This window comes from Tursiops truncatus, chromosome 18, assembly GCF_011762595.2.
Source record: "Tursiops truncatus isolate mTurTru1 chromosome 18, mTurTru1.mat.Y, whole genome shotgun sequence".
In the NCBI taxonomy this organism is placed as follows: domain Eukaryota; kingdom Metazoa; phylum Chordata; class Mammalia; order Artiodactyla; family Delphinidae; genus Tursiops; species Tursiops truncatus.
Genome location: NC_047051.1, coordinates 72,460,409 through 72,475,955, shown reverse-complemented (window position 1 = coordinate 72,475,955; position 15,547 = coordinate 72,460,409).

Genomic DNA, 15,547 nt, shown 5'->3' with positions numbered 1-15,547 from the left:
TGAAACTTAAAGACATAACTGTTACCGATTGGTGAGTCATGACATATTCGATGGAGAAAAAGAATTGCAGAGAGAGGTGCGCAGAAACCCTGAACAAAGTAGTGTCTAACTGTATTTTAAGGAACTGAAATTGTTATTGGTCACAGCAGAGATAGCAAATTTGCACCCTCACTTTGTAAGATGTCTCCTAAAAATCAATCAGCACCTACTGATACCTGTCAACCCTTTCCAGTATTTTTTGTTTTAGGAGTAAGTTCCATTACAAGCTTAGTTGGTGTCTATTGAGTTAGAGTCTTTGAAAATGAAAGGTTAAACTGGAGTGTTGGGGGACCAGTGCTGAGAGGCACGTGCAATGCTTGGTCCTATGTCCTAAAGAAAGCCCTGCATTTCAGGAGATGCATCTTGATCCCCTTTGGGAGGGGAGACGATACTTGGCATATGTCCACATAAGGTTGGCTTAATATTCAAACGACTTTAACTGGAACCCATTAGAATCTGTAATGTCCAGGACCACAGTTTTAAGGGAGTTGGCAATTGTCTCAGAAATCAAATACCAGCCCCCCAAATTTAGCTTTTCAGGAATAATAACAGTCATATCCCTCATTTTTATTGAGATCTTACAATGGTTGGGTATTAGAAGTGGAGCCTTTACAAACATTATTTGAACCTTTAAACAGTTATGCATGGTTGGTATAATTCTTATTTTACAAATTAAGAATCTAAATTTCAGAGAGATCAATAGTTTGTCCAAGACTCAACAGCTCCAAAGCGTCAGAATTGTTAAAATCCAGGTGTGTCTCTAAAACCCAGGTTTTCACCATCATTCCATGTTACTAGTGACAAGACATAGTCATAAACTACATACGCCATAAACTTTACGCCATAAACTACATGACTAGGCATTTTTTAGACATAGAATTCTCCATTTCTGATATTTTCTTATGTTCTGAACAAACCTCAGTAGCGACAATAAACTATGGGCTCAGCTGTCTTGGTAGCAGAAGGACCTGGGGTGTCTGGATTCATAAGGTGGTCATTCTTCATGGTTGTGCTTACAGATTCTGTGAGTTGACTCATATCTAGGAAATTTGTAGCAAACCAAGCGTAGACCAGTTTGTTTATTGTGGAATTGTTGAGACAGAAGGGCAGTGGCGAGAGCAGAGGTGAAACTTTGGAGCAAAGGCTTTTAGCTGTTTATTTGCTGCTCGGATACATTTGGCAAATGCTTTGTCCTGAGTGTATGATTTCTTGATGGTAACTCATGAACCGCTGTAAAGTGCTTTCAGAGCCAGAGATCAAAAGAGCCACATCAGAACTGATAATGCTGTGGCTACATTTGAAGTTATAAACACTTTTATTTTGGATATGGTTGTCCTTCCCTGATATTGCTGGGACTTAATTTTATCGTGGTTGCCTTTCGATGACGTTTTACTGTGGATTGATATATTAGTTACTAAGCTTTTTTCACTGTCACGTAAAAATTCCCATTTACTCAAGAGAGAGACTGTATATAAATCAGAGGTGAATAAAATAATGGCTTTAGTGGATGTAATTTATTAATATTATGACTTTAATTAACTTGTTCATAATAATGAACATGTGAATTACCCATGCTCCTGCCTGACAGATATATTAGTCTGTGTTTGCTCACCTTGAACATCTCAATGTATTAGACAGAAATCCACATTCAGTGAACCCCAGTCTTTCTATATTCATGAAAAGATAAAGTTATACACAAAATAATTTTTAATTAACCTTACTCATGAGGTACAAGAGAGTCAAATTATGGCCTATTACAAGGTTTGTAGTCTGACATTTTCCTCCCAGCTCTACTGAGCTGTATTTTAAATACAATAAAATTCACCCATTTTAGGAACATGTATACAGTTTGATAAATTTTGGTAATTGATACAATCATGTAAGCACTACCACTACAAATATACAGAACATTTCCATTATCCTAAAGAGTTTCCCATGTTTCTAGCTCCAGGGAATCACTGATATGCACTGATATGCCTTCTGTTGCTATTGTTTTAATTTTTCTGTAATTTCATATAAATGGAATTTTAGGTTATGCAGCCCGTATTAGGGTTCTCCAGAGAAACAGGAGCAATAGAATTCCTTTTCCTATCTATCTATCTATCTATCTATCTATCTATCTATCTATCTATCTATCTATCTATCAACCTATCTATCTACCTTTCTATCCATCTATCTATCTATCTATCTATCTATCTATCTATCTATCTATCTATCAACCTATCTACCTTTCTATCCATCTATCTATCTATCTATCTATCTATCTATCTATCAACCTATCTATCTATCTGCCTTTCTATCCATCTATCTATCTATCTATCTGAGAGATTTATTTTGAGGAATTGACTCATTTGATTATGGGGATGGGCAAGTCTGAAATTTGCAAGGCAGGACAGCAGGCTGCAAGTTTCGGCAAAAGTTGAATATTTGACGTTGCATTCTTGAGTCCAAAGGTAATCTGGAGGCAGAACTCTTTCCTTTTGCAGGAGACCTCAGTCTTTTCCCTTAAGGTATTCAAATGATTGGATGAGACCCACACATATTATGGAGGGTAATATGCTTTATTTAAAGATTACTGATTTAAGTGTTAATCACATCTAAAAAATACATTCATGGTAATATCTGGACTGGTGTTTGACGAAACAACTAGGCACCATAGCCTAATCAAGTTGACATGCAAAATTAATTATCACATAGCCCTTTGTGTTTAATTACATTCACTCAAGCATGATCTTTATGAGATTTATCCATGTTATTGTATGTATTAGTAACACATTCTTTATATTGTTCAGGTGTATTCCATAGAACGACCATACCACAATTATTTACCCATTTACCAGTTGATGAACATTTGGATTCTTTCCAGTTTTTGTCTAATATAAGAAATACTGGGCTTCCCTGGTGGCGCAGTGGTTGAGAGTCCGCCTGCCGATGCAGGGGACGCGGGTTCGTGCCCCGGTCCGGGAGGATCCCACATGCCGCGGAGCGGCTGGGCCCGTGAGCCATGGCCGCTGAGCCTGCGCGTCCGGAGCCTGTGCTCCGCAACGGGAGAGGCCACAACAGTGAGAGCCCCGCGTACAGAAAAAAAAAAGAAAGAAATACTGCCGGGAACTATGACAATTAGATGACGTTTAATATGACTTTTTGAGTCACATTAAAATGTGATCAATTTTACTCCGTACATTGCTGCATCCAAGTGGCTAATGTTTATATTGACTTTAGTGTTTACAGAGTATGTTTGCATTTTTTGCCTCATTTAATTTCTACCATATAATTATTTCAATAATAAACATGCAAAATAATGCTTTTTGTTTCCATGTAAGTTATCTCATTTAATATTTACAACAATTTCATGATTTAAGTGTTTTTTAGCTCCTTTTTGCCGATGAAAAAATGGAAAGTTAGCGATATGTACAGACTTGCCTAAAATGACCATAGTAGGAAGTTACAGAGCTGGAATTCAGCCCAGGATGTTTTGAGTCCAAACCCAATTAACCTTGCTCACTGGTGATAGCCAAGGGTGTGCCCAGAAAAATGATAAAATTTCAATAAAGCATTGGAAAGAGGTATGGTCAAAGTTCAATCAACCTGAAGAATTAATTTTCCTGATGTAGAAAGAACACAAAGTCTTGCCCAAATTTTAGGATTGGAAAAAGTCAATCTCCTCTCATGTAGGTGCGGAAATCTCCAGTTTACAAATAAGGAAAAGTGAGATCCACTGCGCTTAAATATTTTGCTCTGAAAGACATAGCTCATAAGGGGCTGAGGTACAACTAGAATTCATGTGTCTGTCTGACTCCAAAGTGATTCCTCTCATCCAGGGGTTGGCCGGTGTTTTCTGTAAAGGGCCAAGTTGTAAACATTTCAGGCTTTGTAGGCTGTGGGACAAAATTGAGAATATTATATAGGTGCTTGTGTCCTATACTATCTCTGTCAAAAGTACTCAGTTCTGTGCCTTTAGTATGAAAGCAGACATACGTATAAACAAATGGTGTGGCAGTGTTCTAATAAAACTTCATTTACAAAAACAGTGCATTTGGCCCATGCTCTGTAGTTAGCCAACATCTGCTCTAAGCTATGCTCTATTGTTCCTTTCATCTGGGGGAGGGAGGTCTCTTTTCTAAGTTAGTTTTAAGTTATTGTATAAGTGGAACGTGTTAACTTAATGGTTTCCTTAGAAAGTCTGATTAAATGCCGTTGAATACAATCCCATTTTAGTGCCTCCTGTTTATGGAAGCACAGGAAGATGGGAAAATTGTCATCTTAGGTAATGCTGGTAGACTTAAGAGCTCAGAACACCTGTTAGCTAAATAGAGAACGATAGTTAAAACTTGAAAAGAAAAGCTAGATCATGTGATAACCTCTAATTCTCTAAAAAAGGAAGTATTTCAGTCCCTGTCTGTGTAAGTCTCTGTTTTATGGTTTGAGTCTGTGAACAGTACATCATACCAATTGCATGAGTTTCCTGTTGCTGCTGTAACAAACTGCCACAAACTTAGTGGCTACAAAAATACAACTTTCCTTTTTTTTTTAATTGGGGAAGAGCTGCTTTACAATGTTGTGTTAGTTTCTGCTGTACAGTGAAGTAATTCAGCTATATGTATACATATATCCCCTCTTTTTTGGATTTCCTTCCCATTTAGGTCACCACAGAACACTGAGTAGAGTTCCCTGTGCTATACAGTAGGTTCTCATTAATTATCTATTTTATGCATAGTGGTGTATATATGTTAACCCCAATTCATCCCACCCCCCCTTTCCCCCCCTTGGTGTCCATACATTTGTTCTCTACATCTGTGTCTCTGTTTCTGTTTTGCAAATAGGTTCATCTGTACCATTTTTCTAGATTCCACATATATGTGCTAACACAACATTGTAAAGCAACTATACTACAATAAAAAAAAAAAAAGCATCCAGAAAGCCCACCCACCTAAAACAAAATAAAACGAAACAAAAAATTCTAAAAAAAAGATACAACTTTACTGTCTTACAGTTCTAGGGTAAGAAGTCTCAGTGAGCTAAAATCAAGGTGTCTGCAGGGTTGTATTCCTTCTGGAGGCTCAAAGAGAGACATGGTTTTCTTGCTTTTTCTAGCTTCACAGGCTGCCCACAGCCCTTGGCTCATGGCTCCCCCTCATCAGTCTGACCTCTGCTTCTGTTGTCACCCCTCCTCTGGCTTTGATCTCCCGCCTGTCTCCTAGAAGGACTTTGTCTTGACGTTGGGCCCACCTGGGTAGTGCAGGATTACTTCCCCATCTCGAGATCCTTACCTTAATTACATTTGCAAAGTTCCTTTTGCCATGGAAGGTACCATATCCCCAGGTTCTATGGATGAGGACATCTTTGGGGGAGCATCCTCGTGTCTATCACAGCAATGATGTTGAGCAATGGTGAGGGGCAGGGAGAAGACCATTTTAATAAGACCGTGTTCCTCCAGAGGCACGTAGCACCCTCCAGTTTGGGAAAGTCTACTTAGGAAGCAGTCCTGGAAATTTTCACAGGAAAAAATTGGAAGTATTTCCCAGGTCCCACCACCATTCCCCGGCTGAGTGTGTATGAAGTGACAGCCACGCTGACTTCATTTGAGTTGGAGAGTTTATCAGTATGCTGGCACGCTCCTTGTCTCTTTTAGCCAAGTAATTTGTACCATTAAAAATGTAGCTATTGTTAAGGAAATGATTTAAAGATGATTCACATGTTGATGGTATTTAGCACCTACTGAAGGGATTTGTTAAATTTCCTTCTTTGCAGTGTTGCATGGAGATATGTAAAGGCTCTCTTTTAAAAGGATTTATAGATGGTCCCTGACTTACGATGGTTCGACTTAGGATTTTTCAGCTTTGCTATGGTGAGAAAGCCATACGCATTCGGTAGGAACCGTACTTCAAATTTTGAATTTTGCTCTTCTCCTGGGCTAAAGATATGAAGTTTAATACTCTCTTGTGATTCTTGGCAGAAGAAGCAAGGCATACGATCACAAGGGCAAACAAAATGATGCACTTACAACCATTCTGGACCTAGACAGCCATGCTGTTTTTTACTTTCATTACAGAGTTCAATAAATTACAGGAGATATTCAACACTTTATTATAAAATAGGCTTTGTGTTAGATGATTTCGCCCAACTGTGGGCTAATGTAAGTGTTCTGAGCACGTCTATGGTAAGCTGGGTTCAGCTATGATGTTCATTAGTTTAGATGTATTCATCTTGAATACAAAACAAAAACCGTTGACTTAATGGTATTTTCAACTCACAATGGGTTTGGCGGGATAGAACCCCATCGTAAGTGGAGGAAGTTCTGTATATAAATATGCCCTCTGTGATTACGGCTGTAGAACCAAACTATGCAAGTGTTATTTTTCGCCCTTATAATTGTTCACACTGCATCGTCAGTTTACAGACACAAGATCTTTGAGAATTTCGTGGGGAACACCAGGTAAGGATTTTCTCACCATGAAAAACAACGATTGGATGGTATTCGCCTGGTCTGCACCAGGGACTTGAAAGCAAACAGAAGGATATTCTTTGCACAGGGTCAGTTAGATGAAGGGAAAGCAAAGTGAGGAGCCAAACTCTGGTTGTAAAGGCGCCTCAGGAGAAATTCGGGCAACTTTGTGGTAAATAACCATCCCTACTAGTATTCTGTTGAGCTCTGAAAAGACGTGTAAGCATGTCATTACCACACTGAGGAGATGAAAGACAGTAATGAACCTAGAGCTCTGTATTATAATGTAGAAGTGGCTTCTCTGCGTCACGTTGGCTGGACTGAGATTCGTGTGGAGATGGGAGCTCAGGCTCATGGCTGAATCCAAGAGGCAGACTTGTTCCCCAAATAGGTTACCATAATATCCTGTGGCTCTGTCTTTGGCTGCAGAAAGTGTGAATAATGGGATTCTATTTTCAAAAGCATCAGGCTTCAGTTATTTCCATGTGTAGTTAATCTCTGGCAGTAATACCTATGCTGATGAGTAATTTCCCAACTTTCAGATCCCTCCATGGAAGGATATTCCCCAACTTAAACACCATGAAGCAGGATTTAAGTTCGATTTAAGAGCTGGCAGATGGTAAGGTTTATTAAATACTGAAACCAGTTCTTGAAGGAGATGGCAAAGTCTTCACTGGAGGTCTTTAATGATGGTTTAGGTACTGTCTTGCCTGAAGGCACAGGATATTTTTAATGGGGTGAATTCACATATTATGAATTTCAGGAGATCTTTGAGAGAAAGTCCTTAAGATACTCGATGGGGGAAACAGGAAACGTATGGACCTAGTTAAAGTATTGTAACTCTGTGTGCCCTCACTTTGAACAGCTGGTCATAATTTAGAGATGAGCTACTCCACAACTCTCCTGGTTTAGAGAAACTATGAGAAAAAAAGAAGTCCATTTTAGACTTTTCCAAGAGCTTTTGAGTTACCAAATATTAAATCTACAGCTGAGAAACAAGGAAATTCAGAAATTCTTCAAGGTCTCGACTCTACCGTAAGTCTTGGTTATGGGGTCCATCCTTACTTAATGTTAAACTGGGGAATCCCAGGGTGATAGAAGTTTTCTCAATTGTGCAGAGATCTGAACTTCTGGCTTGTGGAAAAGCTGTGGTCTGCTCAAGAAGAACACGATCCCAAGCCTTTCCCTCTCTTTTGGAAGGGATGTGCATTACCATGTAGGAATGTCAGGCCAGCAACAAGAAACATGGTGATTGAACCTTAAGTATATTGGTTTATTAAGTATTATCCCAGAGGAAGGGAACACACCCTGTCAAAGGAAAGGGTACCAGTTGGTGATTGTCCCTCTGTAACTGGAAGGGTGCTCAGAGCTGGGAGCATCCTTCCTTCCATGCCTCAGCGCTTCCTGCCTCTCTGGGCCTTTCTTTGGTTGCATTAGTGAAAAAGCTGCTCGCCTTCAAGGACTTCACCTGCCAGGTCAGTGGAGACCCTTGGATTTGTGTGATCCTCGTTCTTGCTTAGAGTCCACGCCTGAAGCCACATGCTAGTTCAAGACCTTGCTAATGACATGAGTCAAACCTAAGAAACCCATGCTGGTATTTGTGGATTGCACAAAGCTGAGAGTAGCTAATACAGTGGATGGCTGTATCAGGAGGCTAAGCGGATGTGTAAATAGGTTAAAATATAGACCAGAAACAGAAAGATGAAGTTTAATGGCATTTAGTGTAATATCCTGTGATTCAACTTTTAAAAATTAGTTAGTTACATAATATAAGGTTCTCATCACAGTTTATCCTGGGAGTTCTACACCGTAGGCATCAGATAAGGAGATGGTCTTTATCCAATAATAAGGACCTCCCCTCAAAAGAAGCTGATGAATTTCACAGTGGTTGGCAATTAACAGGTGATCAATGAACATTTGCACAAAGATTAAAAATCAAGTGTAAACTATAGGTTTCCTAAGACTTCTTCAATGCTCTTTTCTTCCCCTCCAATAATATCTTGTTGCATCTAGTCAGAGAGTTTCTCAGTCTTCTTGGTCTTCCCTGAATCTTTTGTGCTTTTGTCTGTTTTTCGTCTTATAGACACACAATTCTCATTTGACGTTAGCTCTCTTTCTCTTTACTTCCCTGTTTATTAAATAACATACTAGCCCACCTCAACCCTGCAGTCCTATTCCACGACTTCACCCCTGGAAGAAATTTTTTCCCTAAGGAAAAATTTCCAGGTGTAATTCTATTATAATCTGATTATTCATGATTTTCTTCAGTATACACACAATTGTATGTTAAATTTAAACATAGCTGACACTAATAATTGCATTTAGCTCCTGAATTTTACTTCAGTTTTCTACACTTGTTGATGTGTTACTTTGTAATGACTTCCTATCATGTGCTCGATTTTTGTGAGGAATGCAAGGCAGAATAGTTATATTTTGAGGAATATAAAATTAACAGTAGCATTAATGTTAATCATTTACATTCCTCAAATTTTATTAATTCATACATTATTAATAACTTAAGTTCTGCAAAATGTTACAATGTTGGGGAGAGGAGAGAAAAGAAGGATTCCAAATGGAATCATATGTTTAACACAAGATTCTGAAACTTGATAGCATGACCTCATTTCTAGAAAAGTAGACTTCAGTGGTAGCCATCCTTGGTAAATAACAAAACTTGCCACAAATGTGCTGATTATAAAGGCATGTGTTGGTTTGTACAAATAATATATTGTAATCATCGCAGGTTTGGTTTGTAGACTGTTACTGGTGTGCTTATAAATAAACAAGTGCATTATACAAGAGCTTTGCCCTACAGGCTTAAAATTTGTATCACTCGGTCAACAACACTTATTTATTTATTTATTAGAAAATTTATTTATTTTTGGCTGCGTTGGGTCTTCGCTGCTGCGTGCGGGCTTTCCCTAGTTGCGGCGAGCAGGGGCTACTGTTCATCGCTGTGTGAGGGTTTTTCACTGCCGTGGCTTCCCTTGTTGTGGAACATGGGCTCTAGGCATGTGGGCTCAGTAGTTGTGGCTCACGGGCTCTAGAGTGCAGGCTCAGTACCTGTGGCGCACAGGCTTAGTCGCTCCGCGGCATGTGGGATCTTCCCGGACCTGGGCTCGAACGTGTCCCCTGCATTAGCAGGCGGATTCTTAACCACTGTGCCACCAGGGAAGTCCTCAGTCAACGACATTTAGACATAAATAAATATTGAGAAGATGAAGGAATTGTCTAGTTGCTTTCTAGGTTACTGCCGGGAATCTACAGATGATCTGGGAACTTGGGTTCCTTTTTAAGGTAAAGCATTTGAAATATGAGGAAGAAAATCATGACTGTATACACATACGCTTATGTAAAAAGCAAATAAGGAAAATGGAGAAAAATGAGAAGTGGTTTAGTGACATGTAAAACCCAAAGAACCTTTGGATTGATCATGGCAGGCCTCAGAGTCCGGTCTATCCCATGGCTTAAGTACTCCAGCCTGGATGAATCTGGATGGCTAGGTCTGTACCAAAGCCTCCAAGACTTACTAAGAGCAAGGATTTGTGCCAGTCACTCCGGGTATAGAGATAAAGGGGTGACGGTCCTCACGGAGAACATACTTTAGCGATGGTGTGTCAAGAACCCATCACAGATGCTATGAAATGCATGAGCACAGAGGTCTCTGGAACTGAGGGATGAACCACCCACCCCAACCTACGGAGATCAGCGGGGGTTAACAGGGAAGATGATGAGGGATGTGGAAGCTGAATCTGAGGAGCATAGGAGTGAAGCAGGTGATATGAGAGGTGGTACCCCCTGCAGGGGAATGGCCCACAGAATAACCCAGACTGGAACAAAGGCATTAGCGTTCATGGGTCTGCAAGGTAGATGTGAATTGTGTGATGGGCAGAATAAGGGCCACACAAAAAACATGTGACTGTGTCAGATGACATGGCAAAGGCAGCGGGGGAGGGGGGTTGGTGAAGGTTGAAGGTGGAATTAATATTTCTAATTAGCTGACCTTAACTAGGGAGCAGCCTGTGGGTCATCCACATGAGAGATGCAACCCACAACACTCGTACCCACCACCAACAAAGTTGTAAACTCAGAGCAGAAACCACACGCGTCATCTGTTTGCTTGTTTGTTTGCAGCAAAGGGCGCCAAGCAAGGGGCTGGGAGACAAGTCTCAGATTCACTCCCTCTTTTTTTTTTTTAAATTTTTTATTTGTATACAAATTTTAAAGGTTACTTTCCACTTACAGTTATTAAAAATATCAGCTATACTCCCCATGTTGTACAATACCTCCTAGAGCCTGTCTTACACCCAATAGCTTGTGCCTCCCATGCCCCCAACCCTATGTTGCCCCTCCCCCCAACCACCAGTTCTCTGTATCTGTGAGTCTGCTTCTTTTATATTAAGTAGTTTGTATATTTTAGATTCCACATATATAAGCACTATCTTTCTCTGTCGGACTTATTTCACTTAGCATAATGGCAAGTTCATCCATGTTGCTGTGAATGGCAAAATTTCATTCTTTTTCATGGCTGAGTAGTATTCCATTATATATATATATATATATATATATATATACACACACATACCACATACATCATCTCCAAATCTGTCTTCAGGTGCTAGCTTAATGTGTGACAGTACCAGCTCTTAATAGAGCTCCAAAAGGAATTCTCCCTGAAGCAAAAAAGGAAGAGAGCATTTCCACAAAACGGCAGAGGCTAGTAGTATCAAGTGCTCTCAGAAATTCAAATAAAGACAGTACCAGTAAGGCATACAGAGGATTAAAAGCAGAGGCTTGGTAAATTATGTGGTTTGGGTTAGAAATGTGTCAGTAGCATGAATAGATCGAGGAAGACAAACTGGAAGCAAATCATTCAGTAGCCTTCCCTGTGAAAGACAAGAGAATGATGGTGCTGTTGGAAGAGCGTACCATCAGGGGAAGATGTTTTGATGTTTGCATGTGGAAGCAAAGGCTTCTGAAGAGAATCTTAAAGATCTATGCAGGGACTTCCCTGGCGGTCCAGTGGTTAGACTCTGAGCTTCCACTGCATGGGGAGTGGGTTCCATCCCTGCTGGGGGAACCAAGATCCCATGTGCCGCGTGGTGCGGCCGAGAGAAAAAGATCACCAGGAGGTCCAAGAGGTCAGCTTTAAAAAAATAAAAAATCTGTGCAGAGGGACAGGAAAAATCGTTGGAAACTGGGGTTAGGTTCCTGGGAAGCCTTCGCTGCGAGTACCTGCCATGCAATGGCGTGGCTCTGGTGGCTGGCGTGGCCTTTCCTTGGGACCCCACCTTGAGGCTTCATCGTGGACCAATCATATAAGCCTATGTCCCGAGGGTTTCTCCTTTCTCTTCCTTTGGCTGGGACACAGGATGGGAATGTAGATAACATTCACTTTTTCCTTTTTCTTTGTCTACACATATAACTAACATTTAAAAGACTGAATATTCTTTGTAGTGTGGCTTTTCACCAATCATCCTTTTCACGTGTCCTAAGATTTTCTTTTCCCCCTCATCGTCTCTTCTGCTTTTTCTAAACTTCAAGATGACCCATTGAAAGCATTTCCTCTGGGCGTGTCTGCTGGTCTAGTTTGGAGCCCTGTCTCATGAGCCCAACCACCTCGCGAGGCAGCAGCTTCCATGCTAGTGCATCAGTTCTGCTTCTGGGTGTATTTCCCCTTCATGACTTTCTGTAGAATTATCTGATCTCAGAGTTGAGAGGAACCTTGGTTGTCTGGGCAAAGATCTTGACCTCCTGCCCAAATCCTCCCAGGCTTTTCCTGACAAGTGGTTGAACAGTCCTGGTGATGGGAATCACATGTTTTCAGATGACAGCTCATTCTATTTTCAGATGGCTTGAATCCCTAGGAAGTTCTTCCTTCTAAGACCAACCTCTCTATAATTTTCACAAGGTGGTTTGACTTCTGGGGCAATGATGAGAATTTAATCCTCCTTAAATCTGACAACTCTAAGTATTTGGAGACAGCTAGCATGTACCTCTAAATCTCTGCTTTCTTAGGCTAAACGGTCTCAGTTCCTTCACATCAGTTTTTTCCAACTGTTCTTCAAATGTCAAGTTTCCTGCCCTTCATTGTCTTGGCTGTATTTCTCTTAGAGCACCAGACATTGTTACAACTTTCTGAAAGTGTGGACACCAGAGTTGGAACAAAGCCCTCCAGCTGGTGGTTGACAGGCAACACATAGAACAGAATATCATCTTCATTTTCGATAATCAGGGAAAATTCCTAGCAATTTCACTCCTCAGGCACTCTTCTTCCTGGAGACTCCTCTCACCAACCGCAGCTTGACCTTCTCTATTCTTACCTCAATCTTCTTGTGGATTCCTTCATTCCTCAATCGATTCCTGCATTCAGTACAAATCTATTGAGTGTGTTCGCTAAGTATTCTGATGCACACTGGGCACTAAAGAATGGAAGACACCCATGTCTGCCATAAGGGAGAGCAGCGTCCATTTACAGTAAAATATGGGAACACAGTATGGAGGGGACAGATGGATCAGAAGGAAAACTTATCACTGGAGAAAGGAAGTCTAGGAAGGTAGGTAGAAATAGAAAGTGTTACCCTAATGAATGCATTCATTCATCCAACAGCGCTGAAGTCAGTGGCAGTTGGTCCTCTGAGCGCTGAAGATGCAGTAGTGAACAAAAGAATGTGGCCTCCTTCATGGCACTCACAGTTCAATGACGGGAGTTGGGGGAAAGACACATAATATGTAAAAGCCTTCCTCTACAAGAGGGGTCTGCAAACCACGGCATATTGGCCAGATCTGGCCTGCCCCCTGGTCATGTAGACAGTTCTGTTGGAACAGAGCCCTACTCACTTGTTCATATACTGTCTGTGACGCTTCCCTGCTACAAGAACAGAGTTGAATAATTGTGCAGAGACCATATGGCTGAAAATATTGGCTCTGGTCTTCGAAGGAAAAGTTTGCTCATCCCTGATCTAGAAAAATAAGACAGATGAGGGAGGAGTGAGGGGGAGAGGGCTCCTCTTTGGAGAAGCTGGTCAGAGGAAGCCATGCGGATGAGGTGACACTTGAACACAGACCTGAAGGATTTCTGGAGCCGGCCGTGTAGACACCTGTGGGAGGAATAGTCCAGGTGGAAAAGCAAAACCCCAAAGAACAGCTGAGTGGAGTGAGGTGAGGTAAGAGGAGGTGGGTCACACAGGTATTGTCAGGCCCTTACCAGGATGATAGGGTAAGACAGGGACAGGTGGTGAGCAGAGCAGCGATGCCATTCGGCCATGTTCCCAAAGGCTAGAGGAGGACCGGGGAGAGGCCACTGCGGTAGTGGGCCTGGGGCCTGGGACAGGGTGCTTGTGTGGGGAATGGGGAGACATGGCCACATCGTGGATATTATCTGAGTCAGCAGGATTTTTCTGGTGACCTGAGTGTGGGTGAAGGAGGGAGGAGCTGGTGATAATACCATTTTTTAAAACTGTCTTAGGAAATAACTTTAAACTGACAGAAAGCTGCAAGATCAGTCCAGGGGATGCTTCTTATGTTTCACCCTGTTTGCTTCACTTGTCCCCCTCGCCCTCTTGATATGTGTGTATAATGTTATATACACACACTATGTATATAATTTTTATCCTGAATCACTGGAGGATAAGTTACTTTGTGTGGCTCTTTACTCCTCAATATACTATGTATTTAGGAAAATAGGGATATTCTCATAAATCAAAGAATCTAATTTTTCCTAGCGGGGGCAACTCATACGATGTATTTGCAACTCATTTGATGTATTGAGATGGAAGATGTATTGAGAAGCAGTAGTTACTCTTGGATGGCAGGAGGAAATGGGGGTTTAATTTCTGACATGTGAAATTCGAATCATCTATTACATGCAAGAGAATGCAAAGTAGGTAACTGGACAAGAGTTTTGGGGTTGTGGGAAGAAACCTAGACTTATGGATGTATTTAAGGGGCTGAGACCTGAGATCACTCAGGGAATGAGTATATGCAAAGGTCTGAGGACTGACCTGGGGTTCCTGACCATTTAGATACCAGAGAGAGAAGGAAGAATAAGTAAAGGACACTGAGAAAGAGACTGCTCTGAAAAGGGAAGTAAAAATAATCCAGTGGTTGAAGGAAGTTGTGGGAATACTGGGGTTTTAGACTGAAATCAACCTGGTGCATTCTTCTGCTGATGGAAAACAATCTAACAGAGAAGGGAGAGGATGATGCAGAAAATTCCTAGAGTAACACCCTTGAACAGGTGAGAGAAGACAGGATCTAGTACCTGTGTGGTTAAGCCTTGACCTTCTACAGCACTAGGAAGGCAGGGATGTGAGTACAGATGAACTTGGGTTGTAAACTTGGTTGAAAGTGAGTAGATGTTTTTGGTTTGCTTTTGTTTTCTTCAAGGACTCAGTGAAAGTGAGGCTGGCTAAGATGAAGTGTCACATGCCTAAGGAGAGAGAAGGTGAGAAAGTCTTAGGGAAATCGATGGAACAAGGAAACGTGGGGGTTCACTCTGGGTGCTGAGGACTCCGTGAACTTAGTGGCCAGTCATGAAAACGAGATCCGTCGCCATGCTTGTGTGTCTTCTCCACTTGCCTTCAGCTGTCCTGGCCCAGAAAGTCTACCTGGATTGAACCAGGATTGGGGTTTTGCCAAGGAGTATGAAGGAGGGAAGGGAGTTAAGGGTTTATTCAAGGCAGAGGCTGTAATGCAGGAGTAGGAACCTAAGCTGAGGAAGGAGAGAAATGAGGGTCAGTGAAAAGGTAATGAGATTGGGAGATAATGGGGTCTGGTGGGAGTGGTGGAATTAGAGATGGAAAGGTAAGAAGTATTAAGAGACAGGGCTCCTTGCATCCAGAGAATGTTCTGGTCACAAATACGGGTCAATGTCCTAATTGCTGTAGTATGATGAATGGTATTATAGAGGCAAAAGATATTATGGGCTCTCATGGGAGCACAACATTATCCAGGTGTGATGGGGAAGGGGCAGTATCAGAGCAAGCTCCTCTGTGGGGTCCACATCTGAGCTGAATCTTGATAGCCTTGTCATATGCATTTGACGGTGGGGTTTCGAGGATC